Below are 16,493 nucleotides of genomic sequence, written 5' to 3' on the forward strand. Positions count from 1 at the left end.
GCGCCTGCGCCCTGCGGCTCCGCCGGCCCCGCCCGCCGCGGCGCGGCCCGGGCCGGGCTGGGGTGAGCGCGCTGCTGCTGCTCCCTCAGTGCTGCTCCCTCAATGCTGCTGCTCGCTAAGCGCCACTGCTGCTCCCTCAGTGCTGCTCCCTCAGTGCTGCTGCTCGCTAAGCGCCACTGCTGCTCCCTCAGTGCTGCTCCCTCAATGCTGCTGCTCGCTGAGCGCCACTGCTGCTCCCTCAGTGCTGCTCCCTCAGTGCTGCTGCTCGCTAAGCGCCACTGCTGCTCCCTCAGTCAGCGCTGCTGCTCCCTCAGCGCTGCTCCCTCAGTCAGCGCTGCTGCTCCCTCAGCGCTGCTGCTGCTGCTGCTGTGCCCTCAGCGCTGCGGGGAGAGCGGACTCGGTCCCGCAGCGTCACACCAAGCTGCACAGGCCGCTGCCGCGGCTGAGCGCCTCTGTTCTCTGCGTTCTTTCATTGTTGGTGTGTATGCAGGCAAACCCTATCGCGTATCAGCCTTCTGTCCTTAATCTCCATGCCACGGTGTTAGAGTGTTTTCCCTTCTGGCTTTTAAATGTAGTGCTTCAGAACGCCAGGAAAGGTTTAGGCTGCGCACTAGGAGGGATTCAATCGCAGAAGGAGTGAAGAGACCTTGGCACGGGCTACCTTCCATGGAGGCGTGTAAGGAAAGCCTGGCCGAGGCACTCGGTGCAAGGTCTGGTTGACAAGGTGGTGTTTGGCCGTAGGGTGGACTCGACGATCCCAGAAGTCTTTCCTGACCTAATTGATTCTGTGATTCTGTAATTTGCTATGTTCTAAATTCCTTGTCCATCACATCACAGAAACAAGCAAGCAGCTTGAAAGAGTTTGACTAAGCTATTCACTAAGAGTTTAGGCTGTTGCATGAAAACTAGAAATGCTACAGGATTTTATTATCCCAAAGTGTATTCATTTCACTTAACTCCAGATTCTGTTGATGATTTCAGCAAAGGCAAAGTTCAGCACTTACTAGCCTGAACAAGTTTATCTGCAGCACTGGTGGCTTCTCTCCCAGCAATCACCTTGTAACAATACTGCCGGTTTGGTGGAGGAGCTGGGATGTTTCCCCTTGCTCTCTGAAAAGCTGATTCACAAGGCAATGACTTGCACAGCTGGGTTATACTGTATCCTAGATTTAAAGTCAGGGAAACAACAAAACACTGGCGTGGGAATTCATACATTATTGAGTTCCAACCCAGCATAAACGTGTTCTGGCATCCAGCCACAGGTGAGGCAAGGTGGGAAATGAACCCATCTACCAGGTGAAAGGTCTAATCAAACGGTCATGTTTTAGTTTTTTGTGACAGGAGGACTGACTGACAGTGATGACTGTGAAATTATGAAAACTCTGGTTTAATAAATCAGTAAAAAAATCAGAAATCTAGTTGTAACTTAGCTGGGATTTTCAGCAAGCCGTGAATTTTGGAATAATATTGCTCTAAGAGAGTACAAGATAAAGTCATATGTGGGAACTCAAAATGCCTCTCAGACATTTTTAGAGGCTCCAGGCCGTGGTCAGACGCAGTCTGGACCCCAGCAGGCAGCTGGATTTAGCTGTGATTTCGAGTTTGAACCATGGAATGAATTACCAACTTTGAAGGTAGAACAAGCAGTCACAAAGTGCTAGATAATATAGTAAATGTAGTCACAAAGTAGGGGGAAATATTTTTTGGTAGTGTACAGGGGGGTTTTAGTGCATGTACAGGGGGGTTTTTACTTTGTACATGGGGGTCAGAAGTTCTAAGATGGAGGAAAGTGGGCTGAACCCATCCTCCTTCTTTCTTCTTCCTTGCCTCCATGTTCTTGGTGATGTTGGCACTCACAGATTGGTTTAGAATAGAAAAACACTTGGTAACGTAGGTAATAGGTATTGGGGGATAATTGTAAACATGTTATACGTAATATATCTTATAAAAGATAGCAGCAGCCCTGGGCGGGGGGAGAGGAGAAGAAGACACCGGACAGTCAGGGTGTCAGGAGTGTGTGCCTTTCTGCCTGGGCCGCTGACCAAAGGGCCGCAGCCCGAGAACTTAATCTGTTAGATAACTAGCAATAAAACATCTTGAGACCGAACAAGAAGAGACTGTGGAGTTTTCCTTTGGGAACGCGGGTTGGAGGAGAAGCTCTACCACCACACAGGAACCCCAGCCAAACCCGGGGTTCCGACAGTCATAAAGTGGATAGGGGTCTGTCCTATCAAAAGTTTGCAATGACCCATGATCATTCACTCATGGCTCATATTCAAACGCTCTATTTTTTGCTAACCTAGAATTTGACTGAACTATGAAGTCTGGATTACATTGGGGAATAACAAGATACTCAGTGGCACCTAGATTATCCAAGAAAGAATGTGATTTGGAAACTCCTATGGACAAGTAGCTTCAGGTATCCCTGAAGCAGGAAGCAGCCTGAACTTGTTTTGTAGACTTTCCCTACATATCTGCTGTAGAGAAAAGATGCAGGAGTCCTTTCCACCTCTTCTTTCTCTTCCTTCTGTGTCAAGCTACTAGTTAGGAATTGCCCATGAAAAGAAGAATCTGTACTTCCCACCCACTGCACCGTGAAACAAGGAAAACCAAGGAATCCTGAAGCAGTGGCTTACTGATGTACAGCCTGACCAGAATCAGTCTTGGATTTGAGGCCTCCTCTGTGTTTCCCTCCTGTGGAGCTGAGTATTCCTGTATCACCAGTTAGCCAAACTTAATCTTCTGTTGCCACCAAAATCTGTAGTGTCAAATTCTCCTCCTTTTATTATAAATCTCAAATGTTTTGATGGTTCTTTTAAATTTGTGGCTTCTGGAGTTCTGTCATTAAATAAGGAGCTTGGCTCTTATTTCTCCTATTTTACTTGTAAGATTGCTGTCAAATCATCATTTCAAAAATAAAAACTCTAAATCCATTGGTTTAAGTCCAACACCCCAGGTTTTGTAAGCCTGCAATTTCACTAGTTTGTCCAGTCTTTTTAGGAGATGAATGCATGAATCAGTCCTCAATGTAATTCCCCAAACCCTTTAACTCTCTGCTAGTAGGATCTCCGAGGGCATAGATATCTGCCATGTTGTGTTTCCCTCATCAAGGTAAGCCCATCCTCTGTTGCCTGAAGGACCTGAACTGTGAAGCATTCTCCAAACAAGCCTGCTAGACCTTGCAGGAACAAATTCCCAGAGGGCAAAGCAACAAGGCTTACCTTCAGATTTCCACTGTGTCCAAGCTGGATTTGACCTGGTATGAATGCCGAGTGTCACAACCAACAGGCTGTTTGCTGGTTGTTTGGGGATCAAACTCCTCCAAAGTATAATCAGGTATTTTCACTCATGGTGGGGCAGATTTGACAAGTAGACAATTCGGTCTGCAACAGCAAATAGCCTACCAAGGAGAATGTCCTGGCAGGTGGTGGATGGGTATGACATACCATGTCCCAGATGTATGTTCCTAACAGCCAGACTATAGAGTAAGCAAATAGCAAGAACTTATTATCCTGCAGGTAGCTGTTATAAAACACTGGTTTAGTGCCAATCTTGTGGCTGGGATTTCTTAGCAGAGGCACGGGATTAAATAATACTTTCTTAAGGTTTCTTCCTGGCCTTCTTATGTAGCTTCTAGTCTGTAGGCTTTGTATATCCCACACTTTATTGCCTTCTGGAAGCATGTGAGAAACTCACATTTCTGCACCAAGAAAAGATATCTTCAAATTCTACATCACAGCATGTAGAAATGTGGTGATGCAGTTTATAATACTCAAGTCTTTTGGGGGCACCTTGCCCCATGGTATAGTTTTAATTCTTTAGGTAAAATAGCATAAGGATACAGCTGTCCAGAACAGATTTTCCAATGTGGAAAATTTGCAGGAGGGTGTCAAAGCTCCAAGTATGATCAGAGTTTGACAGTCACCAAGCCTGTAATTCACATGGACACAGGACACAAGGATCAAGGATTAGATTTTGATCAAATTAGGGAAGGCACTCCCTACATTCCCAAAATAGTATAAGATATCTGCTTTCTTGGAGCTGCAGCCCCTTCACAGCTACATGTTGAAGAGGTTGTTTTCCAAGACCAGCAGCCTGACAGTATTGGGTGCTTCAGCAGAGAGATCTACATGCCTGTTGCATGGAAATTAAAGGGAAAAAATTCCTATAGATTTCAGTGGTTTGGGATATGACTGTCTCTATTAAAACCTTTACTTAAATATACCCTTAACATGTTAGAAATAATTGAACAAGACAATCCTGAGTAATTCATCAGTGCTTCTATTATTCTTTTCAGAGTTGCACATCAGCTATTTACACAATATGATTTGTTTTAATTTTTTTATCCAGCATGTTTTATGCATTAGTATCAGAAAAGCTTGTCTTTCTCTTGGCAAATGTTGCTGCAAGTTGTCTAGCAGGGAGCTGGATTATGTAGATTTATTTATTCAGAGTGTAATTTGCATAAATGAAAAATGGAAATAAATCCTCTTTTCAGAATTAAAGCCTTTTTTTTTCCTTCAAGGTGAAATAAAAAGTGTGTGTAGTTTACTCATTAAGATTTCCAGATTTTTTTAGGTGGTCTATTAGTCATTTCAATGCCTAGGCCCATTTTCTTTGATTTGCTTTAATGTCTGAAAGCATATTTTGAGGATAAGATGAGGAAGAGACAATAGAACAGATTGGAAATTTATTTGCTTATAAGCAGTCAAAGGTGTCCTGTTGAAAAAAATCTCAAAGCTATATTAAGCATTTTAGATATATTATGTAAAGTGTTGTTTTGGAGGCCTGCATGGTTCCAGGCTACCATACAGTGCCTATTTAGAAAAGCCCTGTGCTGCAAAGCAAATTGGCATTGTATGTATTTGATCCAGCTGTGGATCATTATCATGTGAAATCTGGGCAGAGACCTACATGCGATAGCTCACCAGCCCAGACATATCTGTCTCAGATCAGTGGTGCCTGCAAAGCTTATCTGGGTGGGAGAGGAACTGTCTTATGGTCCAGGCTGTTAGATATCCACAAATGCACCTAATTCCTGGTAACAAACAAATAAACAAACAAACAAAACAAAAACACTAACAACCCCCCTACCCCCCTCCCCCCCCAAAAAAAAAAAAAAAAACCCACCCCAGGAACGCTTATTAGCATTGTTACCATTCAAAATGTGTGCACTGCTGTGCAATGCAGAATATCTGTCCTGTAGAGAACTGGGCATTCCAAGCACTGATTAATGCATCCCAGGAATCCCTTCAGAGAGAGTCTTCTGTGCCTCTGGATAGTGCTGCATTTTATGCTGTAGGTTTTTTGGATTAAATTGAAGGAAAAAAACATATCTTACATTCAGTGCATCTGGAAGTGAGGAACAGATTGTCCAGCTTCTTTCAATAGCTCTCCACAACTCTGGACCCATGGCATTATTCCTGAGGTCAGTGCCTTTGGTTTGCCACTATTTATTTATTCATGTCTGCAGAGGTCCTCTTTTTCTCTCCATATGCTCCATCATTCACCAGCACCTCCTGGTAGCCCACCCTGCTCCCACAGCCCATCCGTTCTCAGAGCTGACCCTGACTGGGGTCAGGATGCGATTAGGTGGCTGCAGATCATAAGGAATATTAATCACAAGGAACACTTAGATGTTGCTTTACAGACTTCCTTATGTGAAATAATGCTGTGGCAAGCTATCGGGTTACCAGTGGCTGAAATAGAAACAGTTCTCTCTTTGCCCTTGACAGTCAAAAGAAGGTTTGATTTATTTTCTCATTTTCACTCGGTCTAAAGGCAGCTGGGCAGTATTGCTGCAAAGCTCTAGCTGTGTGTCATTGTAATAGGGGCAATATGTTTGTTCACTTCTGCTCTCTTCCTCTGTCTAATTGTTCTATTGTCTTTCTGTTTTCTCTCCACATTGGGGCTGACAAAATGTCTCCTTGGGTTTTGCCCTCTAGCCAAAACTTAACGGGCTCCTAATCAAGAACTAACACCACCAGCAGGCTATTTCCTGCCTTTGTTTGCCATTTCTGGTATCATCTTTCTTCTCTTCTCATTACAAATTTTCACCAGTATTTTCCTTTGACTCTTCCTCTGTATAGGGCACAGAAAGCATCCTAAATATTGTTTCCCTTTCATTGCCTGGTCACTTGATTTCTGGCCTCTCAGCTCTACAATCTGGAAGAGTAACAGATACATTCAGAACCAGATTTTACAAAGCCAAGTAGCCCTGAGATAACTGTATGTTCCATGTAGTTGTATCACCAGAATGCTTATTGCAGAACCTTGATGCAAATTGTAAGGATATTTTGAATGTAAAAGGGGTAACTACAATGTAAATAATCACTAGGTACCTTTCACCATAACTTGAATGTCCATGCAAGTATCAAGATTGTCAGGGTAGAATTCAGTTGCCTAAACAAACACTTCTAAGGTCAGTTAAGATGCCCTAAAACACAGGGCCACCTGATGTAACCTGGGAGACTCTGGCCCTGCCCTACTGCATCTGGAGATGGGGCAAAACACCCCAGGGTTTCCAAAATAGCATCAGTTGCCTATGCTTAAGGGACTGAGTTCCTATCATATGTTGAAATAACTGTGTTTTGTGCTCCAGTGTCTTTTTCATGTTACTGCACAACTGACTTCATTTATTCTGCCATGGCTGCCCTGAGAATAGTACACTGGTAGCCTGAGCAGGAGAGGTTAGTATGCAACCTCTGGAACCAACCTCTGGAACCTATAGGTTCCATGGAACCTATAGGTTCTATGACCTTTAGGAATCAGGTGAACAGAGTAGGCCCTTTTTTTTCGCCTCAAATATGCTTCTGCCTTTACAGGTGGGGCCAGGATGAAATACAACCCAAATAAAATCAAATGTTGTAGCCTGGGAATAATTATTTAGCATTATTTCTTATGTTCAGATAGGTAAGCAGGGCTATTCATTAGCAATCCTGGCAAGCTGTGGGACTTGCTGATACCTGGACTATTTCAAGAGCAAGAGTCAGGCCACCGACTCTTGAGGCCAACTTCATGTAAGAGGACTTCCTCAGAGAGCCCCTCTCTACTTTCAGTTCAGAAAAGACATGAATGGGCTGTTCAAGGTGGAGATTCAGAGCACCTGGGTTTAAATATCAGCCCTGAAGTATAATTTGAAAGGACCTATCACATCTCTGACTATATTAGGAGGACTTGCCCATAATTATGTATGAAAAGTCAGGAGATATAAATAATCTCTTACAAATTCGAGTAAGAGCAGTAATCCTTGTTGGCCACATTTCTCTGGCAAAATTCCTCCAGGGCATTTTTAGCCCTAAATGTATCTGTTTATCTCACTTAACAGCTCAGCAATCCCCCCAGGAGCTTCTGAAGTGTATGTGGTGGGAGCTGGCTCTAGCAGTGTGTGTCACTCAGAGCGTGCTGCTGGTGTTGGCTTTGCTGTGCTGGCAGGCAAGAGTGTACTTGCTGCCCTTCCAGCCCCTTGGGCCTGCCTGTCACCAGCCCTGGCTGTCATTCAGCTGTTCTGCAGTATCACAGGCAGCACAGCCTTAATGCAGGGAATTTCTCTTAATTTAATTTATTGCAAATTAACACAGCCTTTTAATTACTGATTGGTGTACTGAGGGTAAAAAAGAAGACATAAACAATTGAAAAAACACTCAGGGAATTCTTCAGGCTCTCCTTCAGTCAAACACCTCTTCTTCTTCTTCCTTTCTTGCCTCTTGCTGGTTCCAACTTTCCCTCCCTCCTGGCCACTTCAGTGAGGTGGTGGGCAATTGGAGTCCAGGTATGTTGGTTTATGTCCCTGCAAGTCACTTCTTGCCCTCCACTCTCCTCAATCCTTGCTGCTCCTGTGCCCCAATGTGGTTCATCTATGGCCTGTGAAAGAAGTGTTCTGCAGTTGGTTTACTTCCTATGCTTGCAGAAATCTTCATTGCAAATGTGTCAGGAAAACAAGATGGGTATATTTTATCATAGAGACTTTTGAAGTCAATGAAAGTCAGGTGTCTAAGGCGTGTTTTAATCCTGAAGCCCTGGATGTAGCTCCCAGAGATGCAACACAGGAGCCAGCAATGCAGGGCCAGTGTGATGCATGAGCAGGACCACCATGCTGGGCCCCCCAGCTCCTGTGCTGCCAGGCAGCTGGAAAAGCAGGCAGTGGTGCCCATGGCATGGAGAAACCCATAGAGCCCCAAAGCTCCTCCTCATCTGCCCTGCAAAACAGAGGATACCTTCTTCCTCAGAGCTCCTGTTAACTTGTCTTCTTCAGCAAGCATAGAGGCTTTGATGAATCATCTAGTGGTTTGCCACAGAAATGAAGAAACACTGTGCTACTAGCAGAGGCGTCAATTAATTTCTTTCTAAACAAGGACACTCTTGAGACCTTCTTTATCTTAGTCTTCTTTTTATCTTAGATTACCAAGTGAAGTTGATGCAGTATGTCAAATCAAAGCCACAAGGAGCAATTTGGGCAAATCCTGATCTTAATTCAGCTCATCTAAACAGCTCTCATGAGTGCGGCACCTGGCCCAGACAACTCTGGGCTACTGTATGTACAACTGTGAAAACCTGACAGTCCTTTTTTTTTCTCTGTTAGATAGGAACTTATTCTGAATTATGTTTTAAAGAAAACCCTAGAAATCACACTCTCATTGTCCTACTCTGCTTTCCAAAATACATAAAGCTTTTGTAACTATAATTCTTAGCCCCATCCCAAACACAGTAGTATCAGTGACACCTGGAATTCTTACAAAAACAGCATCAGAGTGAACAGTGAGCATATGTCAAATGAATCTACAAACCCAAATATTTTATTGAGAATATATATATATAAAATTCTTTTGTCTACATTGTATACACACACATAAGTTAAAATATTTACTTGTACAGTACTTATTGTACAGATAAACTATAAAATTAAGCAGGCTAATATGATAGTACAGTGGTGGTAATTATTCTAGCATACAAAGTAAATTAAAAATGGGTAGGATCACCTACAGTGGTATATTACAGCAAAAAAGTTAGATTTGAGTCGTTATTTGAGTAGTTAGATTTGAGTTAGTTATTGAGATTGGCTAAGAAAGAAAGTAAAAGATCTAAACTGATTGTCATGTGAAGGAGTGCATTAGGAAACAGTACTCTCAATTTTACTGTTTCTGGCTTCTATCTTTTGTAATACACAATAGGGAAGTCTTTTCTCTGATTTGCTTTTAAGCCTTTAGCACAATCAAAAGCTGGAGGTATTGTAAAGAAAATCTGCAAATACCATGAAAATATCTTGTGGTAACATTCTTATTCAGGCTCTGGGCCTGATTTTGAAAGATCTGAAACACCCAGAGATGGCAATGGCAAGCTCTTCTGCAGGTCAGATATTTGGGGTCTTGAAGGTTGTTTTATAATCTTGTTTTCATGTTCTTGTGAATCTAGATTTTTTTTTTTTTTTTTTTTTTTTTTTTTACTTTGTACTAACTCAGATTTTATTAAAACCATTCAGAACAGATCTTGATGTTCTAAGTCAATACTTCTTGCTTACCAGTAGGATACATAACTTTGGTCAGCAGAACAATTTCCAATCTTTGAGGAATCTGATAATATATTTAAAGTTAAGACAATAATAATTATTTTTAAAATGAAGTTTCAGAAATGCTGGGTCTTTTAGATCCTCTCCATTGCATCATTCTGCCTATGGCACCATCTTCACAAAAGTTCTTGCACATTAATGGCATGGGCCATATAAAAACTCAGTGCTTCAAAAAATTAGGTTTTTGTTCTTTGTATTTCATTGCCTTGTCATCTGAAGGGAAAAGTCCATTTTTGCCATTGTATTTTCACTCAGAAGTGGTTTGAGATGGCTGCAGTCTGAAGTATAACCAAAGCAAAACAGTAAGGTTTGAAATTGTATGTTCAGTGTTTATGCAGGCTGTATGGAAGCCACAAAGAAAAATAAATTTGAACAATCACATGTAGATCTGAGAGGCAACTGAAGCAATGGCTCCTCAATTCCCAAAATATGACTAACTTTAGAATTATATATCCCAACCAGTTATCACATGCATGGTTTATTGGTACAGTGTAACCAAATACACCCAAATGCCTGGCTCTTCAGTTTTAAGAGTTTAAACCATAGCCTAAACAGAGAATTTTAAAAAATGTATATTATTTTTAATGCTAAAAGAAAAAGAAAGAAGCTGACATATCTCTCCTATGATGTCAGAGATTAGGAATTCCTAAGTTTACAAGACTATTTAGAAACATCATATCTTTTCATACTGCTAATGATCCTAAGGGGCTCCAAATATTCATTAAGGACTTGTGACAGCTGCCTTTTGGGTATAATGGAAAACCATCTCCTCTTAAAAACACAAAGCAAGTAGTAATTGGTCTTTGGTTCTGTGGGCAGCCAAACCTAGTGTCTGAAGTACAAACCTAGTACTGAAGTCCTGATTCTTTGAGGTGTTACAATGTGGGTTTTAGCCACCTGGTTTTCACAGAACAACTCCATGGTCCTCAAAATTTGGCCCAGAGTCTTGAAGGTCCTTTAACAGTACTGATTTTATACCTCTTCTTAAGGTAATTCCATCAAAAATAGTCTTTTTTTTCCAGCATATAAAATGCTGACTCTATAGATAGAATCATATGACCTACCTTATTTATTTTAAACAAAATGAAATTCCAATCTATTTGAAGCATACATAAGAGCAAGCAAAAACTATGAATACAGATTTGCTAAAATAATGTGGGTGATCACCTTTATAATAAAATTTAGTAATATTTTAATATTAATTTTTATATTCATTATTTCATAAAAGGTGTTATATTTTTGTATGTTATACACATCTATTATATACATATATATTATATACATGGTGTAGCTCATCTTTTGCAGATTTGCATAAACTTATTGAACAAGCATATCTGAAACACTTATTGCATAGAGAACTTGAAATGTGCATTTTAAATAATGACTTTCAAAGGAAAAATTGTAATCATTTATGGTACAAATTTATATTGAAGCTTCACTGAAATGTTTCAATAGAGTTTACTTAATGTTAATCTATTCATTTGGGGGTAAATGAAGAATTTAATGGTGAAGTGATGTAACTAGAATATAGTCTCAAGTGGTGTGTTAGGTTTATCAATCAGTGAAAATTGTGCACTTGAGTGTAAGAGCACATGTCTATCCATATGATTCTTGCAACCTCAGTTAATTGAAACCCTTTTTCCACCCTATTATCAATACTTGAAAAATAGCTCCAACCACATCTATTAACCAGTGCCTTAATAGAAGCTTTATCAGCTCCATATAAATTGCACGTATTTTGCTAAAAAGCAATTTCCATAATATAAGGGTCAGTTCTATGGTTCACTGGAGATGTTTGCTCAGGAGGTGTTGGGGCACAACTGGATGGATGGATGGAGATGGATAGAGCTGTGAGCTTGGTCTTCAATCCACTGAAACACTGGCAAGGCTGGAGGTCCAATCTGATTACACTCTCAGTCCTCATTAATTTTAACAAAAGCAAGGTGTGCTTATGATGAAAATTAGGCTTGACCACTTGTACAGGGAAATCTAAATCAGACTAGAAATATGTGGTTTTAAATTTCCTATTTTAAAATAAACCCCAACCTTTAGACTCAGGACAGCAGAATTATACACCAATATGTCCTAAACAAATCTGAAATGAAAAGTTCTTCTTTCCAAAGCAACTTCTCAAAATTTTTAATTCATATTTATAATTTCCTTTCTCCCATAGATATTTGATTCAAGTGAAGAATAAATACAGGGTTTCTGTGCAGTTTGGCTCAGTGTCTCCTGAGATCATGGACAATTCAGCTGTCAATTCAGTTCAGCCAATTGTCAACATAATGAATCAACAGTAGAAGAAAAATGAAAGCATCTACGAAGAAGGAAGAAAAAGAGGGATATGAGATGCTCAGCAACACCTAATCTAGGGCTACCTAAAGGTCCCTAAAGGCATTTCTAATCTTTAAAGGCATTTTGGAGCTTTAAATCCACAGGGTTTCACTTCTGCTGAGAGATTACCCACATACAACAGATTTTACTTTTGGTTTTGTGATCAAGTTTTTTAATCAGTTCCATCAGATGTGAGAATATTAGTATAGGGCAATTATGCTGGGTAATGCTTAGTTTTGGGCATATTCTTTTTCATAGTTAATTGGACCCCCTGTTCCTCAGGGAAACTTGTTGCCACAAAACAGAACTTTGCAGTGTTGGAGGGGTCCATGGGACAGCAAGAATATTTTTTTTTTTGTTACTGTTATTTCTTTGTGTAGATCTGTCCCTATGATCTTCATCCATGAGCAGTGGGCAAACCAGTGGAGAAAATTAACATAATAAGGATCTATACTCAGTTGTATGCAGAGGTAATATACTGGAAGCATTTGCATTACAAGTGAGCAAATAGCTTTCCTTTTAGTCTTAAAGTGCAGTTTTATGGGACCATATATTATGTGGGAAGGCAGAGCTGAAACTGGTACTTCATTTATCAAGGCATGCATAGTTTAGTGGTTGTGGCACAGCTATTCATAGGAGGAAAAAGGAGGCCGCCCCCACCCTCAGGGGGACTCTATAACTCTTGTAAATATAGCTCTGCCCTGATGGCTGCTCTTTCTACAGCCATCAGAGCAGAGCTATAGATCTGCAAACTGACCCAGGCCAGGTTAGAGCTCAGAAAGGTGCTAAGAAACTTGGCTTGTAGAAAGGAAATTAGGGCTCAAAGTTACAAGAAGGCAACAAAGAAGATCAGTGCTTTACCATATTTACAAACATTGTTTTCATTGTTAAGGCATTATAAATTATGCTACAGTGGGCAGACAGGCCAAAACCATAGCTGAAAGCTATCAGAAATATTCTTATGCAATGAAGAACTTCCTTTTACAGTGGGGTATTTCTTCACTGAGAGAAGATCACTGCTATAAAGAGTAGGTATTTATCAATTTTCAAAGGTCTTGGCCCATGAAAGCTAGTGTTAGATTTGGAATTTCTCTTTTGTTGCCAAGGTGACAAACACTTATAAATATACCACATCTTCTAATGTGCTTTTAACTTAGTATTTTTATGGCTTTTAAATCAGATACCATTAGCAAATATATTAGGTAATTTAGCTGAAAGACCATTTTCTACTAACACTTTTTGTTACATTTCCCCAGGTACTTCAGTAAATGTCTGTTGTGACATTGCAGTCCTGCCAGGCTTCTAGCATATAAGGATACATACAGTACATCTGGTAAGAATTAACATATTACCTTAGGGCTTTCTAATTTTTTTTTTTTGTATTGATGATTACAAATTGTATAAAAGAAGACAAATACTAAGGATTGGATCCTACAGTCCACTGACTTCAGAGGGAACTCTGTGGAGGTAATTACTCTGGGATTGACCAGAGGCCATACTGTGTGTTGTTTTTTTTGGCTCCTATCTCCCCTTTTTACAACCCAGTAATGAGGCTGAAAACACAGGGGAGACCATAACAGCTCCATAGCTGGGCACTTCCCTCTGCAAAGGAGAAGCAAACAAACCAACAAAACCTGCCTGTGTGTTTTCTTCTTTTTCATAGAGTTGAGGGCCGGAGAGACCTTTGCCATCATCTGATGTGATGCCTTCAGGACACCCAGCCAAGGAGCTTTCCTGCCTGGAAACCATCTGGCAGCCATACAGGCCATCTCTTGGACAGAGCGTGGCTTGAAGGCGACTAGCTTGGAAACTGGTGCTGGCAGATGAAGTAGCAAAATCTGCAGGAGTCGCTTGTCCACAGGAGGCTGCTGCACCTCAGGAGTCTCTTGGGGCCACGGGAGGGTGACCTCCCTGTGGGCGGGTGCTGCAGGCACCAGTGGTGGAGCCATGAGAGAGCTCAGCAGCAGGACTGGGGCTGGCTGCACAAGCACAGGTGTACATGGCCCCTCTGACTGCACAGAACCTTGCCCTGTGCTTTTCCTGCTACAAAACCACATTGGGAGGCAGAGCCTGGGCTGGACTCTACTCCCAGAACCTCCATCTCATGCCAGAAATCCTATCCTGCACCGAGGAGCATCCTGGTTGGGAATGCAGCTGGAGAGGTGCGGTGATGACAAAAAGGAGCAGTGGTTTCAAAATACAATTTTTAAAAAATTTTGACAAAGCTCTGCAACACTGAGGATTAAGCACAGTACATAAACGAGTGAATAAGCTTCCTACAGTAGCTGTGTGTTAGATTGGGTGGAAAAGCCCAATGGAAAAGCATCCAGGAAACATCTTTCATGCCTGCACATTAAATTTAATCTTCCACCCCCATCTTTTAAGACTTGGCATTCATCTACTAAAAAAAATGTTGATCTGAAAGAAAAAGAGAGGGAAAAAAACCCCAGTCTGCTATAACAGTTTGCTTGACAAAATGGGGAGACTTGAGGAATGAATTGTGTGTGAGTTACAAAGAGCCATCCTGCGCTGTAGACACTGGGCCTGTATTTGTCACTCTCGCTCCCAGCCCAGCACTGTCCCATTGGCCTCTTCATTCAGCACAGCTATCTGTCATGAAGAATTTAAGTTTCATATTTTCATCTGTCAGTTGTGAAAAGGCCTGTCAGCTGAAGCTTACACTACCATTTGCTAAAAGGCCTATAGCCCATGCTGACAATACACTCTTATATTTGTGCTTCCAGGCTCCAGATAATCCCCTCACTTTCCTCCTCAGCAGTCCAGTTATGATGAGGCTTAAATTGCATATTTTGGGGGGTTTTAAATCCAGATTTTGCTGATAAATGCTATCAGCAGGAATGAAATGAAATACAGCACGGTTAAGCTCTTATTACCAGCATTTTGTGAGACAGTATTCATATTGAACAGGTTAATATCTAGAATGTCTATAGTCACAGGAACTAAATGTAAGAATGCTAATATCAGCTTTTATCTGCCGTGTCTGTTAAAAAAAAAACCCACCCATCCTTCAAACAGAGCATTTCCCAGTTTGTTTATTTAATTTGATTTGCAAAGGGAAATAAGATAACCAGCTCATTCCAATCCACAGCCAATTGTTTTATGCTCCAAGATACCACCAAATTACCCATTAAATACCACAGAAGGTAGAAAGTGTCTAAATCCCCAAAGCACACTTCAAACCCCAACATTTTTCCTGTAAGACTGTTAAAAAAATTACCAAAACAAAAAGCTGGTCACCAACCCATCTCAATCTGATGCATGTTTATGAGGGTAAAAGGACACAAGGTGTGATCTTCACACCTGTAACTTTAGGACTCCACAACTTTAATTAAAGAACAACACAGCAAAAAGTAAAATTGCTTCAGAAACTCAATCTCACCTGAGGATTGTCAGGGAACACAGCACAGTAACTCAGGTTAAACACTTGATGTCTTGTCTCTAAGAAATTTAGTTTCCAACCATTATGCAGCAACAAAGAAACTATATCTTTAATTCATTACAGGATTTTTAATTGCCTAATTGATTAAGACACAATTACACTTTCTGAAAATATATGAGGTTATGTCCCTGTGAAACAACTTTATGTTTTCCTTCTTAGATGAAACATCCTTTTTCCCTGTAGTTCTAAAATATTCTAATATAGTAAAGTAGTGCCAGAGATATTTCTGTTTCATTGTTTTATGTTGTCATTTGGAAACAAACTTCAGAGGAACGTTTTTCAACCCATGGTCTGAGACAGTCTGGAAGGAGAAGACAGAGAGACTGCAAAAAATCCCGTGTAAAGCAGTCTTCCTGTTAACAGATTATAGCCTGACCCCTTTTTCCCTGGAAAGGGTTTTCAGGTTTTCACATAAAAAAAAAAAATAGTTGAGACTTACTGCCTTGGAATATCTTTTTCATGACAAGTAAGATGGGAAGGTGCTTACCCTCAGCTGGCTTCTGTTCAGAAAATGAGAGCAGCTACAAGTCCGTGTATAAAGTGACTCTATGGAAATGTTCCTGAACATGCTTCACATGGTACTCCTGTGATTAAAACAACTTGTGAGTGCAGATTTGAGCCTATAAATGTCCTGCAGGTCAGAAAATAACACCATAACACTACTGAAAAAGTTTGAAATACAGGACTTCCTTGAAAGTCCTAACTGCTGGGGTTCAGGTGTTTTCTACTACAGCCAGCTGTGGCAAAGAATTCTCTCAATGGGGATGGATTTTCCCTCCTCAGAAATACCTTTTGCCACTGTCATTTCCTTTGGCTGTGTCCCTCCAGTACATAAAGAGCAGCCAAGAGAAAGGAAGCTGAAAGGGAGCACTGTATAACAGTATGCATTTTTACTTTATTAAGTAATAAACATCTTACACACCTTAAGATTTTATTAAGATGGTATAAATAACAATAGCTAATAGTTAATAATAAAAATATGTTAATAGTATTATTAACAGTAGCAAATATTGTTAGACATCCAATAAATCTATTTTTTCTTTAATGATAGTGAGATATTGCCAAGACAATAGCAATGGGGCATTGTCTGTTCAATATCTGGTTCAAAGTAACAAGTACATCCTGCCCTAGAAT

The 16,493-nt window shown here is 40.8% G+C and overlaps 1 long non-coding RNA gene across 1 annotated transcript; it reads left to right on the forward strand.

The window, feature by feature from the left end:
- The first annotated feature begins 30 nt into the window (after positions 1-30).
- LOC146768154 (uncharacterized) lies at positions 31-15,580 on the forward strand. The gene is made up of 3 exons (XR_014951421.1): positions 31-11,949; positions 13,156-13,232; positions 13,563-15,580. It is a non-coding gene; the product is annotated as an uncharacterized LOC146768154 (long non-coding RNA).
- The last annotated feature ends 913 nt before the right edge of the window (positions 15,581-16,493 follow it).

This window comes from Lonchura striata, chromosome 2, assembly GCF_050655825.1.
Source record: "Lonchura striata isolate lonStrDom1 chromosome 2, ASM5065582v1, whole genome shotgun sequence".
Classification (NCBI taxonomy): Eukaryota; Metazoa; Chordata; class Aves; order Passeriformes; family Estrildidae; genus Lonchura; species Lonchura striata.